Raw genomic sequence first — 15,837 nt, forward strand, 5'->3', positions numbered from 1 at the left:
CTCACTTGGGATCGATAGAGCAGTCTCCACACCAGCATAACTTTCTAATCGGGCTCCAGTGTAACTCTATAATGGGATCTTTCCATTTTACTTCCTGTGCTAAATTTATTTCTCCTCTGACCTTTCAAAGGGTCTCATCGTCTAGGAGAAAAAAATTTTTAGCACCCCTTCTGCCATGGGAGAAGAGGAGTCTTGGATATTTGCTATGCAGGACACGTTGAACATTTGGCTTTGGAATTTTTAAAAGTGGGAAAGTCCTCACTGCTGGCGAATGGAGATGAGTCACTTGGGGGTTATCACAGGATCTTGGAAGAGTGAGAAAAATTGGTAAAAAAAAATTTTTTTAAATAACTCCGTATGGCTAAAATTAGTGTGAGAGCTACTGCTACATTTGTAAGGTTGTCATGTTCTTGTTTGGAGCGTAGGTAAATGAGGACACCCAATTCTGTCCTCCCCGGGGACTGAACATAATTCCAGGGCCACATACAATGTGGACCAAGCATGTCTTGCAGGAGGCCCCTCAGCATCCACAGGGGGCTGCAGTGGCCTGAGTGTGGGGATGATACTAGGGGCCACCCTTGAATAAGGTAAAAAAAACCTAACCTTGAGAGGGAGGCCTGGTACTCAGGGCAGACTAGAGCCACGGGGAGGGAATGAGGCATTCACTCCAGGCACAAAACTTGGGGTGATGCCAAAACCTTCAGCGGATGCCATTCAGATAAATCCTATTTCAAAGTCAGATTTTTTTTAAAAATCGAAGGTAATGCAACAATTCATGATTAACAAAACAGCAAAATTTTAAATAAAAACAGGTTGTTTGTTTGCCTTATGACTCCATTATGGAGCAGTGAGGACAGTTTATCAGTGGTCCTCAGCTTGGGTGGCTGTCATACCCACCCACCCACCCCGGTCCCCCCAAATGGTTAATCATTAGGCAGCATGGGACTTTATATACAGTCATTTTGTGCGCGTGTGAGTGTAGAGCTTTTACTAACGTTTTGTACTTCGTTCAAAACATGGGAGGTTCTGTCAATAAGTGTTCCTAGGAGGGCACGATTTTCCTTAGCCTCAGGCTCCCATGTGGCTCCAGTGCGCTGCGAGACGCTGTTGTGACGAACAGGTCCTGCTCTTAGTCGAGCAAGCACAAACACTAGATCAAGAAGAATATTCACATAGCCCTTTAATCTGGTTTCACTGGCAGAGTAAAATGAATAGAGATCACAGTGGCTGAAAACCCAGGATGGCCTCTACGTCATTCATCACCGCCATGTTCCTGCTTCTCCAATAGATGTAGAGTCTGGGCAAGTCAAGAAATTCCTCCCATTTTAGACATGTTCCTCCTCTTCTCCTATGGCCCAAGGCTCCCAGAGTCTATGAGCTGTTGCAGACTCAAATACTTACAGAGTTAGAGCAGGTTTGGCAAGTGAGAGAAACAAGTTTGACAAAGACTGTATTAAAGGGTAGTACATGGCCGACACTCAGGTACAGCCAGATACTAGTGGACACAGGGACCTGATGTTCTGGACTTGCTAATTCTTTAGGTCAAAGAAATGTCCTGATTGTGAAACGCTGACAACTAAAACAAAAAACAACTTGAGCCACTTTGTGTGAGAGCAGATTTGACATTTTGTCTTAACCCTTTGCTCCCCCAGCTCATCCACCTCTGCTTAGACAAGGATGAGGATGTGGAAACCTCCCCATCCTGAGGGTGCAAAGGTCTCAGAGGGGATTATCCAAAACAGTGTTCTTCACTGTGGGACCCTCCCATTCCAGGATATGCACAAGCCACCCATCAGTACAGAATAAAGTGTCAGGATTTCTATTGGATTCTTTTTCTCATCCCTTTCGAATGTGTACTTTAAAAGTTTATAGTGTATATATACTGTATTAGTACAGAGTACATGTGTATAATTTATAAATATTCATATAGTAGAGATATATGCTTAAAATATTTTTTATCAGAGTGGTTACACATAAAAGAAGCCCAGATTATAAAGTGAATGAAATTCAGATCTTCACAGTGCTTCATGCTGGCTACTGCTCGCCTGCCTCTTGTACAATATGATGCTTTAAAGAGTGTTTCTCTCCTTTTCTTCATTGGGTAGCATTACCAAAGGCCCTATTTCATTGTTCTAGCTTCAGTGTTGCCAGGTTCTAGGATGGAAAGGAGGTGAGGATTGAGAAGGACAGAACATTTTCTTCTAGCTGGCATGCTTTTAATTATTTTTCACAACTGAAAATAAGTTTGAAAGAGCTGTCCTTACCCCTGCCCATGTTGGCCCCTTCTTTGTAAAATATATGTCATTATTGAGGTGCCAGATTGGTTCAGAGGATGACTTGAAAATGTATCAATGCTAAGTGTACCCTCAGAACGTGAAACTCCTTGTCAGAACCTCAAAACCACATAACTATCATATATTCAGCCAGGTGCCGTCCTAAATTCCTTATGTAAATAGGCAGTTCTTAAAATGGTACTGTGTTAGTTTGAGATATTATGTCCCTTCTTTAAGATGGTGACACTGACCCTCAGGGGAAATAAATGACTTGCCCAAGATCCTGTAGCTACATCGAGTGGTTTCAACCCAATTTGACCAGAATGTTGAACCTATACTCAGAACCATTTTATTCTGTAGTCTTCTGTGTCCCAATCAGCTCAGAGTGCCAGACTTGCTTGTTCTCTCTCTCTCTCTCTCTCTTTCTCTCCCTCCTTCTCCCTCCCTCTCCCTCTCACCCCCCTTATGTGTGTGTGTGTGTCTCTGTCTGTCTGTGTGAATACAGAATCTCTCTGTTTACAGGGATGCTCAACATCTACTGGGTTAGTCCAATTTATTCTAAAAGACACCTTGGTGTTATCATTAGGTAGCAGACAGCTCACTCAAAGGCAGGTCAAAATTTTGAAAGAAGACTGTGACAGTATTTCTTTTATTTTAGAAAAGGCTTTGGATTTCAAAACCTTAGCCAAGGTTTTGAACTTTCCATCTGAGTAAATAAGTTCACCTTGTGAAGTGCGTGGTAATTGGGCATTCAGTATCAATTTCCCCTCTTTCTAGTATGTCCTTCAGTGCTGCAGAGGGGGCATATACCACACACCGCCTGTATTTTTTTAAACAAATAAAAGCAGTTTTAAAATTCTCTCTGTGTCAGTTCGTGTGGATATACTGTCCTCTTTTAGTGGTGACTTAGTATTAATTTATTCTTCATGCATTCAACAAACATTTATTGTGTGCCTGTTATGTGCCCAGAGCTATTTTGGGCATAGAGTCTCTGCCCCCATGGTCTCACATTCCAGTAATGGAAACAGACCTTAAATCCACTTACAATGCATCATAGATGTGTATCAATAATGATAAAATCACTATTGATCACTATACATGCAACGTCAGCTAGCAATTATTGGCGTATAAAATTAATGATAGTCATGTAGTAACATTCCAAGGCATGAATGTGCCAACATTTCCATGACATCCCTCTATGATAAGCATGTAGATTTTTGTTATTAATCCACAAAGCAATGAACATTCTTGTGGATGCCTCTTTTCTCTCATGTGCAAATATATTGTCGTGAAAGAACTTTGTAAAGCTTCAAAATGTTATTTGTAAGAAATAAACACATTATGATGGTTTGACCTTAGGACGTGTAAGGTCCTGCCAGGCTATGGGACTTTTCTAATTCTAAGATTCAGTATCTTGAAGGATCTCAGGCCAGAGGGTTAGGGGGTGGAGAGTGAGACGGGTCACAGTGCTGGGCTCGTCAGGTAACCTTACCTGACCATCTACCCCAGGACAGTGTCGTTGCTGGGTTCCAAGGAGCCTCCTTCCCCTCCTAATCCCTGGAACTGGATCTCCCTTGCTCCCTCTTCCTGCTATTATTAATGGCACCCTGGCTGCAGTACAAGCACTGTTATTGTTACCTCTCTTGGCCCTTGTCATATTTTATTCTGAGCCTGAGGTTTTGCCAAGTGTTAGCAGCTAACAGGTATAAAAATAGCCCACTTGTTGTAATGAAGGACATAAAAATGCACAGAGGGTTGTGGGCTCTCTGAGCTTGCCTGTTCCCCTTTGCAGCATTTGCTGCCGAATATTGACCACAGTGTAATAGAACTCCAGGGAGTAAAAGAAGGACGGAAGAGACTGGGTGACAAATGATAGATCAGTTTTGCCCTTTGAAGAGGCGGGGAAGACCCCAAGTTGTTGTGCCATCAAGCTCTCATGTATCTCCCTGCCTCTACCTTGAGAAATAGCAGTCTGGATCTTTGCTTTTCTTTGGGGTAATGAGGTGGTTTTAGCCTCGTGGGGTATGTTTAGCTTTACAGGGAAGCTAGTTATTCCTATTGTGCTTACGAGATGTGAGGGTGATTGAGGGGCAGTTGATCTTCTGCATCTCCAGTTATCTGTATCTCATTTGTGTTGTGTGTGAGGCACTGTGTTGTTACCAGACACAAACAAGACACATGTGGTCCCTGATGTCATAGAATTTTAATTTGATCTGTGAGATGGATGTTAAGCATGCAGTTGTATATGTAGTCAATGAAACACTGAACTGGGATGTGTGTTACGAAGGAAAATAATAGCTTGGTATAAGAGAGGGGAAAAAAGAGAGGAAACCATCAGGTTAGAATATCAGGGAGGGTGATGCTGAAGGTGGAACTTAAAGATGAGAAGGAGCTGGCCATGAGAATAGAAATAAGAACATTTTGGCAGAGGGAGGAGTGTGTATAAAGAGACTAAGGTGGGAGAGGAACAGAAAGAAGGTCAGTGTGACTGATGTGTAGTGAGCAAGGGAAAAGGTGGCAGAAAATAACATGGCTGGGTATAGTCTGAGCCCTTCTTCTGTAGGGTCTTTGAACTATGATATGAACTTTGGGCTCATTCTCAAGCAATGAGACATCAGTGAAGAGTTTAAGACACAAGACTGATATAATTGGAGTGACATGTTTTTCAAGGTTCCTCTGGCTGCTCTTGCTTATATAGATTGGAATGGAACAAAGGTAAACTCAAAGAAACTACTTAGGAACCTTTCGCCGCATAAGAAATGGTGAGGGCTCCATCTGGTAGATGGTGAAGGACATGGAAACAAGGAGGATGCACTCAAAATATTTTTTTCAGGCAAAACCCAAGAAGTGTTGGTGATGGATTGGAAGTTAGGAGTGAATAAAGGGGAGCCTTGTGGGATATGGAATTCGAATCACTGTTATTTTAGTGAAGTAATTCTTTTTCTTTTTTCTTCTTATTAGTCATCCATTTTATACGCATCAGTGTCAATCAGTGTCAATCCCAATCTCCCAATTCATCCCGCCACCACCACCACCCCCCGCCGCTTTCCCCCCTTGGTGTCCGTACGTTTGTTCTCCACATCTGTGTCTCAATTTCTGCCTTGCAAACCGGTTCATCTGTAACATTTTTCTAGGTTCCACATATATGCGTTAATATACGATATTTTGTTTTTCTCTTTCTGACTTACTTCACTCTGTATGATAGATGCATCCACGTCTCTACAAATGACCCAATTTTGTTTCTTTTTATGGCTGAGTAATATTCCATTGTATATATGTACCACAACTTCTTTATCCATTCGTCTGTCAATGGGCATTTAGGTTGCTTCCATGACCTGGCTATTGTAAATAGTGCTGCAGTGAACATTGGGGTGCATGTGTCTTTTTGAATTATGGTTTTCTCTGGGTATATGCCCAGTAGTGGCATTGCTGGGTCATGTGATAATTATATTTTTAGTTTTTTAAGTAACCTTCATACTGTTTTGCATAGTGGCTGTATCAATTTACATTCCCACCAACAATGCAAGAGGGTTCCATTTTCTCCACACCCTCTCCAGCATTTGCTATTTGTAGATTTTCTGATCATGCCCAATCTAACTGGTGTGAGGTGATACCTCATTGTAGTTTTGATTTGCATTTCTCTAATAATTAGTGATGTTGAGCAGCTTTTCATGTGCTTCTTGGCCACCTGTATGTCTTCTTTGGAGAAATGTCCATTTAGGTCTTCTGCCCATTTTTCGATTGGGTTGTTTGTTTTTTTGATATTGAGCTGCATGAGCTATTTGTATATTTTGGAGATTAATCCTTTGTCCGATGATGCACTTGCAAATATTTTATCCCTTTCTGAGGGTTGTCTTTTCGTGTTGTTTATGGTTTCCTTTGCTGTGCAAAAGCTTTGAAGTTTCCTTAGGTCCCACTTGTTTATTTTTGGTTTTATTTCCATTTCTCTAGGAGGTAGGTCAAAAAGGATCTTGCTGTGATTTCTGTCATGGAGTGTTCTGCCTATGTTTTCCTATAAGAATTTTTTTTTTTTTTTTAAACATCTTTATTGGGGTATAATTGCTTTACAATGGTGTGTTAGTTTCTGCTTTACAACAAAGTGAATCAGCTATACATATACATATGTTCCCATATGTCTTCCCTCTTGCGTCTCCCTCCCTCCCACTCTCCCCATCCCACCCTTCCAGGCTGTCACAAAGCACCGAGCTAATATCCCTGTGCCTTGCGGCTGCTTCCCCCCAGCTATCTACCTTACTACGTTTGTTAGTGTGTATATGTCCATGACTCTCTCTCGCCCTGTCAAAACTCACCCTTCCCCCTCCCCATATCCTCAAGTCCGTTCTCCAGTAGGTCTGCGTCTTTATTCCTATCTTACCCCTAGGTTCTTCATGACATTTTTTTCCCTTAAATTCCATATATATGTGTTAGCATACGGTATTTGTCTTTTTCTTTCTGACTTACTTCACTCTGTATGACAGATTCTAGGTCTATCCATCTCATTACAAATAGCTCAATTTCATTTCTTTTTAAGGCTGAGTAATATTCCATTGTGTATATGTGCCACATCTTCTTTATCCATTCATCCGATGATGGGCGCTTAGGTTGTTTCCATGTCCTGGCTATTGTAAATAGAGCTGCAATGAACATTTTGGTACATGACTCTCTTTGAATTTTGGTTTTCTCAGGGTATATGCCAAGTAGTGGGATTGCTGGGTCATATGGTAATTCTATTTGTAGTTTTTTAAGGAACCTCCATACTGTTCTCCACAGTGGCTGAACCAATTCACATTCCCACCAGCAGTGCAAGAGTGTCCCCCTTTTCTCCACACCCTCTCCAGCATTTATTGTTTCTAGATTTTTTGATGATGGCCATTCTGACTGGTGTGAGATGATATCTCATTGTAGTTTTGATTTGCATTTCTCTAATGATTAATGATGTTGAGCATTCTTTCATGTGTTTGTTGGCATTCTGTATATCTTCTTTGGAGAAATGTCTATTTAGGTCTTCTGCCCATTTTTGGATGGGGTTGTTTGTTTTTTTGTTATTGAGCTGCATGAGCTGCTTGTAAATTTTGGAGATTAATCCTTTGTCAGTTGCTTCATTTGCAAATGTTTTCTCCCATTCTGAGGGTTGTCTTTTGGTCTTGGTTATGGTTTCCTTTGCTGTGCAAAAGCTTTGAAGTTTCATTAGGTCCCATTTGTTTATTTTTGTTTTTATTTCCATTACTCTAGGAGGTGGGTCAGAAAGGATCTTGCTGTGATTTATGTCATAGAGTGTTCTTCCTATGTTTTCTTCTAAGAGTTTGATAGTTTCTGGCCTTACATTTAGGTCTTTAATCCATTTTGAGCTTATTTTTGTGTATGGTGTTAGGGAGTGATCTAATCTCATACTTTTACATGTACCTGTCCAGTTTTCCCAGCACCATTTATTGAAGAGGCTGTCCTTTCTCCACTGTACATTCCTGCCTCCTTTATCAAAGATAAGGTGTCCATATGTGCGTGGGTTTATCTCTGGGCTTTCTATCCTGTTCCACTGATCTATCTTTCTGTTTTTGTGCCAGTACCATACTGTCTTGATTACTGTTGCTTTGTAATATAGTCTGAAGTCAGGGAGCCTTATTCCTCCAGCTCCTTTTTTCGTTCTCAAGATTGCTTTGGCTATTCGGGTCTTTTGTGTTTCCATACAAATTGCGAAATTTTTTGTTCTAGTTCTGTGAAAAATGCCAGTGGTAGTTTGATAGGGATTGCATTGAATCTGTAGATTGCTTTGGGTAGTAGAGTCATTTTCACAATGTTGATTCTTCCCATCCAAGAACATGGTATATCTCTCCATCTATTTGTATCATCTTTAATTTCTTTCATCAGTGTCTTATAATTTTCTGCATACAGGTCTTTCGTATCCTTAGGTAGGTTTATTCCTAGATATTTTATTCTTTTTGTTGCAATGGTAAATGGGAGTGTTTTCTTGATTTCACTTTCAGATTTTTCATCATTAGTATATAGGAATGCCAGAGATTTCTGTGCATTAATTTTGTATCCTGCTACTTTACCAAATTCATTGATTAGCTCTAGTACTTTTCTGGTAGCATCTTTAGGATTCTCTATGTATAGTATCATGTCATCTGCAAACAGTGACAGCTTTACTTCTTCTTTTCCGATTTGGATTCCTTTTATTTCCTTTTCTTCTCTGATTGCTGTGGCTAAAACTTCCAAAACTATGTTGAATAAGAGTGGTGAGAGTGGGCAACCTTGTCTTGTTCCTGATCTTAGTGGAAATGCTTTCAGTTTTTCACCATTGAGGATGATGTTTGCTGTGGGCTTGTCATATATGGCTTTTATTATGTTTAGGAAAGTTCCCTCTATGCCTACTTTCTGGAGGGTTTTTATCATAAATTGGTGTTGAATTTTGTCGAAAGCTTTCTCTGCATCTATTGAGATGATCATATGGTTTTTCTCCTTCAATTTGTTAATATGGTTTATCACATTGATAGATTTGCGTATATTGAAGAATCCTTGCATTCCTGGAATAAACCCCACTTGATCATGGTGTATGATCCTTTTAATGTGCTGTTGGATTCTGTTTGCTAGTATTTTGTTGAGGATTTTTGCATCTATGTTCATCAGTGATATTGGCCTGTAGTTTTCTTTCTTTGTGACATCCTTGTCTGGTTTTGGTATCAAGGTGATGGTGGCTTCGTAGAAGGAATTTGGGAGTGTTCCTCCCTCTGCTATATTTTGGAAGAGTTTGAGAAGGATAGGTGTTAGCTCTTCTCTAAACGTTTGATAGAATTCACCTGTGAAGCCATCTGGTCCTGGGCTTTTGTTTGTTGGAAGGTTTTTAATCACAGTTTCAATTTCAGTGCTTGTGATTGGTCTGTTCATATTTTCTATTTCTTCCTGATTCAGTCTTGGCAGGTTGTGCATTTCTAAGAATTTGTCCATTTCTTCCAGATTGTCCATTTTATTGGCATAGAGTTGCTTGTAGTAATCTCTCATGATTTTTTTTATTTCTGCAGTGTCAGTTGTTACTTCTCCTTTTTCATTTCTAATTCTATTGATTTGAGTCTTCTCCCTTTTTTTCTTGATGAGTCTGGCTAGCGGTTTATCTATTTTGTTTATCTTCTCAAAGAACCAGCTTTTAGTTTTATTGATCTTTGCTATCATCTCCTTCATTTCTTTTTCATTTATTTCTGATCTGATTTTTATGATTTCTTTCCTTCTGCTAGCTTTGAGGTTTTTTTGTTCTTCTTTCTCTAATTGCTTGAGGTGCAAGGTTAGGTTGTTTATTCGAGATGTTTCCTGCTTCTTAAGGTGGGCTTGTATTGCTATAAACTTCCCCCTTAGAACTGCTTTTGCTGCATCCCATAGGTTTTGGGTCGTTGTGTCTCTATTGTCATTTGTTTCTAGGTATTTTTTTTATTTCCTCTTTGATTTCTTCAGTGATCACTTCATTATTAAGTAGTGTATTGTTTAGCCTCCATGTGTTTGTATTTTTTACAGATCTTTTCCTGTAATTGATATCTAGTCTCATGGCGTTGTGGTCGGAAAAGATACTTGATACAATTTCAGTTTTCTTAAATTTACCAAGGCTTGATTTGTGACCCAAGATATGATCTATCCTGGAGAATGTTCCATGAGCACTTGAGAAAAATGTGTATTCTGTTGTTTTTGGATGGAGTGTCCTATAAATATCAATTAAGTCCATCTTGTTTAATGTATCATTTAAAGCTTGTGTTTCCTTATTTCTTTTCATTTTGGATGATCTGTCCATGGGTGAAAGTGGGGTGTTAAAGTCCCCTACTATGAATGTGTTACTGTTGATCTCCCCTTTTATGGTTGTTAGTATTTGCCTTATGTATTGAGGTGCTCCTATGTTGGGTGCATAAATATTTACAATTGTTATATCTTCTTCTTGGATCGATCCCTTGATCATTATGTAGTGTCCTTCTTTGTCCCTTTTAATAGTCCTTATTTTAAAGTCTATTTTGTCTGATATGAGAATTGCTACTCCAGCTTTCTTTTGGTTTCCATTTGCATGAAATATCTTTTTCCATCCCCTTACTTTCAGTCTGTATGTGTCTCTAGTTCTGAAGTGGGTCTCTTGTAGACAGCATATATAAGGGTCTTGTTTTTGTATCCATTCAGCCAATCTGTGTCTTTTGGTGGGAGCATTTAGTCCATTTACATTTAAGGTAATTATTGATATGTATGTTCCTATTTCCATTTTATATATTGTTTTGGGTTCGCTACTATAGGTCATTTCCTTCTCTTGTGTTTCGTGTCTAGAGAAGTTCCTTTAGCATTTGTTGTAAAGCTGGTTTGGTGGTGCTGAACTCTCTCAGCTTTTGCTTGTCTGTAAAGGTTTTAATTTCTCCATCAAATGTGAATGAGATCCTTGCTGGGTAGAGTAGTCTTGGTTGCAGGCTATTCTCCTTCCTCACTTTCAGTATGTCCTGCCACTCCCTTCTGGCTTGTAGGGTTTCTGCTGAGAGATCAGCTGTTAACCTTATGGGGATTCCCTTGTGTGTTATTTGTTGTTTTTCCCTTGCTGCTTTTAATATGCTTTCTTTGTATTTAATTTTTGACAGTTTGATTAATATGTGTCTTGGCGTGTTTCTCCTTGTATTTATCCTGTATGGGACCCTCTGTGCTTCCTGGACTTGATTAACTATTTCCTTTCCCATATTAGGGAAGTTTTCAACTATAATCTCTTCAAATATTTTCTCAGTCCCTTTCTTTCTTTCTTCTTCTTCTGGAACCCCTATAATTCGAATGTTGGTGCGTTTCATGTTGTCCCAGAGGTCTCTGAGACTGTCCTCAGTTCTTTTCATTCTTTTTTCTTTATTCTGCTCTGCAGTAGTTATTTCCACTACTTTATCTTCCAGGTCACTTATCCGTTCTTCTGCCTCAGTTATTCTGCTATTGATCCTATCTAGAGTGATTTTAATTTCATTTATTGCATTGTTCATCGTTGCTTGTTTCATCTTTAGTTCTTGTAGGTCCTTGTTAACTGTTTCTTGCATTTTGTCCATTCTACTTCCAAGATTTCGGATCATCCTTACTATCATTATTCTGAATTCTCTTTCAGGTAGATTGCCTATTTCCTCTTCATTTGTTAGGTCTGGTGGGTTTTTATCTTGCTCCTTCATCTGCTGTGTGTTTTTCTGTCTTCTCATTTTGCTTATCTTACTGTGTTTGGGGTCTCCTTTTTGCAGGCTGCAGGTTCGTAGTTCCCGTTGTTTTTGATGTCTGTCTCCAGTGGCTAAGGTTGTTTCAGTGGGTTGTGTAGGCTTCCTGGTGGAGGGGACTAGTGCCTGTGTTGTGCTGGATGAGGCTGGATCTTGTCTGTCTAGTGGGCAGGTTCACGTCTGGTGGTGTGTTTTGGGGTGTCTGTGGCCTTATTATGATTTTAGGCAGCCTCTCTGCTAATGGGTGGGGTTGTGTTCCTGTTTTGCTAGTTGTTTGGCATAGGTTGTCCAGCACTGTGGCTTGCTGGTCGTTGAGTGAAGCTGGGTGCTGGTGTTAAGATGGAGGTCTCTGGGAGATTTCCACCATTTAATATTATGTGGAGCTGGGAGGTCTCTTGTTGACCAGTGTCCTGAAGTTGGCTCTCCTACCTCAGAGGCAGAGCCCTGACTCCTGGCTGGAGCACCAAGAGCCTTTCATCCACACAGCTCAGAATAAAAGGGAGAAAAAGTAGGGAGAATTAGTAGAAGTATGAGTAAAGAAAGAGGGAAAGGAGGAAAGGAAGGAAGGAAGAAAGAAGCAAAGAAGGAAAGAAAGGAGGGAGGGAGGGAGGGAGGAAGGAAGGAAGGAGGGAAAGAAGGAAAAAAGACAGAAAGAAAGATGATACAGTAAAAATAAAATAAAGTATAATATAGTTATTGAATTAAAAAATATTTAGAAAAAAAAAGGGACGGATAGAACCTTAGGACAAATGTTGGAAGCAAAGCTATACAGAGAAAATCTTACACAGAAGCATACACATACACCTTCACAAAAAGAGGTAAAGGGGGAAAAATCATAAATCCTGCTCCCTGAGACCACCTCCTCAATTTGGGGTGATTCGTTGTCTAAAGGAGGGAGGGAAGGAAGGAAAGAAAGAAAGAACGAAGGTAAAGTATAATAAAGTTATTACAATTAAACTTAATTATTAAGAAAAAGAATTTTTTTAAAAAAAGTCATGGACGGATAGAGCCCTAGGACAAATGGTGGAAGCTAGAGTATACAGACTAGATGTCACACAGAAGCATACACGTACACATTCACAAAAAGAGGAAAAGGGAAAAAAATCATAGATCTCGCTCCTAAATTCCACCTCTTCAATTTGGGATCATTCCTTGTCTATTCAGGTATTCCACAGATGCAGGGTATATCAAGTTGATTGTGGAGCTTTAATCCGCTGCTTCTGTGGCTGCTGGGAGAGATTTCCCTTTCTCTTCTTTGTTCTCACAGCTCACAGGAGCTCAGCTTTGGATTTGGCCCTGCCTCTGCGTGTAGGTCGCTGGAGGGCGTCTGTTTTTTCGCTCAGACAGGACGGGGTTAAAGGAGCCTGTGATTAGGGGCCTCCGGCTCACTCAGGCCGGGGGTTGGGGGATGGGGGAAGGAGGGGCACTGCGTGCGGGGCCGGCCTGCGGCGGCAGAGGCAGCGTGACGTTGCGGCAGAGGCCGGCGTGACGTTGCACCAGCCTGAGGCCCGCCGTGCGTTGTCCCGGGGAAGTTGTCCCTGGATCCCGGGAACCTGGCAGTGGCGGGCTGCACAGGCTCCGCGGAAGAGGGGTGTGGAGAGTGACCTGTGCTCGCACACAGGCCCCTTGGTGGCGGCCGCAGCAGCCTTAGCGTCTCCCGCCCGTCTCTGGGGTCCGCGGTTTTAGCCGCGGCTCGCGCCCGTCTCTGGGGTTTGCGCTTTCAGCCGCGGCTCGCGCCCGTCTCGGGGGCTCGCGCCCTCAGCCGCGGCTCGCGCCCGTCTCTGGGGTTCGCGCTTTTAGCCGCGGCTCGCGCCCGTCTCTGGAGTTCCTTTAAGCAGCGCTCTTAAACCCCTCTCCTCGCGCACCAGGAAACAAAGAGGGAAGAAAAAGTCTCTTGCCTCTTCGGCCGGTGCAGGCTTTTCCCCGAACTCCCTCCCGGCTAGGCGTGGTGCACTAACGCCTTCAGGCTATGTTCAAGCCGCCAACCCCAGTCCTCTCCCTGAGCTCAGTCCAAAACCAAAACCCGAGCCTCAGCTCGCAGCCCCGCCCGCCCCGGCGGGTGAGCAGACAAGCCTCTCGGGTTGGTGAGTGCTGGTCGGCACCGATCGTCTGTGTAGGAATCTCCCCGCTTTGCCCTCCGCACCCGTCGCTGTGCACTATTCCGCGGTCCCGAAACTCCCCCCTCTGCCTCCCGCAGTCTCCGCCCGCGGAGGGGCTTCCTAGTGTGTGGAAACTTTTCCTCCTTCACAGCTCCCTCCCACTGGTGCAGGTGCCGTCCTTATTCTTTTGTCTCTGTTTTTTTCTTTTGCCCTACCCAGTTACGTGGGGAGTTTCTTGCCTTTTGGGAGGTCTGAGGTCTTCTGCCAGCCTTCAGTAGGAGTTCTGTAGGAGTTGTTCCACGTGTGGATGTATTTCTGGTGTATCCGTGGGGAGGAAGGCGATCTCCGCGTCTTACTCTTCCGCCATCTTCAAGGTCCCCCTCCTATAAGAATTTTATAGTTACTGGCCTTACATTTAGGTCTCTAATCCATTTTGAGTTTATTTTTGTGTATGGTGTTAGGGAGTGTTCTAATTTCATTCTTTTACATGTATCTGTCCAGTTTTCCCAGCACCACTTATTGAAAAGACTGTCTTTTCTCTACTGTGTATCCTTGCCTCCTTTGTCATAGATTAGTTGACCACAGGTGCGTTGGTTTCTCTCTGGGCTTTCTACCCTGTTCAATTGGTCTATATTTCTGTTTTTGTGCCAGTACCATTGTCTTGATTACTGTAGCTTTGTAGTATAGTCTGAAGTCAGGGAGTCTGATTCCTCCAGCTCCATTTTTTTCCCTCAAGACTGCTTTGGCTATTTGGGGTTTTTTGTGTGTCCATACAAATTTTAAGATTTTTTGTTCTAGTTCTGTAAAAAATGCCATTGGTAATTTGATAGGGATTGCATTCAGTCTGTAGGTTGCTTTGGATAGTCTAGTCATTTTCACAATATTGATTCTTCCAATCCAAGAACATGGTATATCTCTCCATCTGTTGGTATCATCTTTAATTTCTTTCATCAGTATCGTATAGTTTTCTGCATACAGGTCTTTTGTCTCCCTGGGTACGTTTTGCTTCAGTGGTAAATGGGAGTATTTCCTTAGTTTCTCTTTCAGATTTTTCATCTTTAGTGTATAGGACTGCAAGAGATTTCTGTGCATTAGTTTTGTATCCTGCAACTTTACCAAATTCACTTATCAGCTCTAGTAGTTTTCTGGTTGCACCTTTAGGATTCTCTATGTTTAGTATCATATCATCTGCAAACAGTGACAGTTTTACTTCTTCTTTTCCAATTTCTATTCATTTTATTTCTTTTTCTTCCCTGATTGCTGTGGCTAGGACTTCCAAACTATGTTGAATAATAGTGGTGAGAGTGGACATCCTTGTATTGTTCTTGATCTTAGAGGAAATGCTTTCAGTTTTTTACCATTGAGAATGATGTTTGCTGTGGCTTTGTCGTGTATGGCCTTGATTATGTTGAAGTAGATTCCCTCTATGCCCACTTTCTAGAGAGTTTTTATCATAAATGGGTGTTGAATTTTGTCAAAAGCCTTTTCTGCATCTATTGAGATGATCATGTGGTTTTTAATCTTCAATTTGTTAATATGGTGTGTCACACTGATTGATTTGCGTATATTGAAGAATCCTTGCATCCCTGGGATAAATCCCACTTGATCATTGTATGATACTTTTTATGTGTTGTTGGATTCTGTTTGCTAGTATTTTGTTGAGGATTTTTGCATCTATATTAATCAGTGATACTGGTCTGTAATTTTCTTTTTTTCTCGTATCTTTGTCTGGTTTTGGTATCAGGGTGATGGTGGCCTCATAGAAAATGTTTGGGAGTGTTCCTTTCTCTGCAACTTTTTGGAAGAGTTTGGGAAGGATGGGTGTTACCTCTTCTCTAAATGTTTGATAGAATTCACGTGTGAAGCCACCTGGTCCTGGACTTTTGTTTGTTGGAAGATTTTTAATCACAGTTTCAATTTCAGTACTTGTGATTGGTCTGTTCATATTTTCTATTTCTTCCTGGTTCAGTCTTGGATGGTTATACCTTTCTAAGAATTTGTCCATTTCTTTCAGGTTGTCCATTTTATTGGCATAGAGTTGCTTGTAGTAGTCTCTTAGGATACTTTGTATTTCTGCAGTGCCTGTTGTAACTTCTCCTTTTTCACTTCTAATTTTGATATGAGTCCTCTCCCTGTTTTTCTTTATGAGTCTGGCTAATGGTTTATCAATCTTGTTTATCTTCTCAAAGAACCAGCTTTTAGTTTTATTGATATTTGCTATTGTTTTCTTTGTTTCTATTTCATTTATTTCTGCTCTGATATTTTTTATTTCTTTCC

The sequence above is a fragment of the Phocoena phocoena genome, chromosome 3 (assembly GCF_963924675.1).
Source record: "Phocoena phocoena chromosome 3, mPhoPho1.1, whole genome shotgun sequence".
In the NCBI taxonomy this organism is placed as follows: domain Eukaryota; kingdom Metazoa; phylum Chordata; class Mammalia; order Artiodactyla; family Phocoenidae; genus Phocoena; species Phocoena phocoena.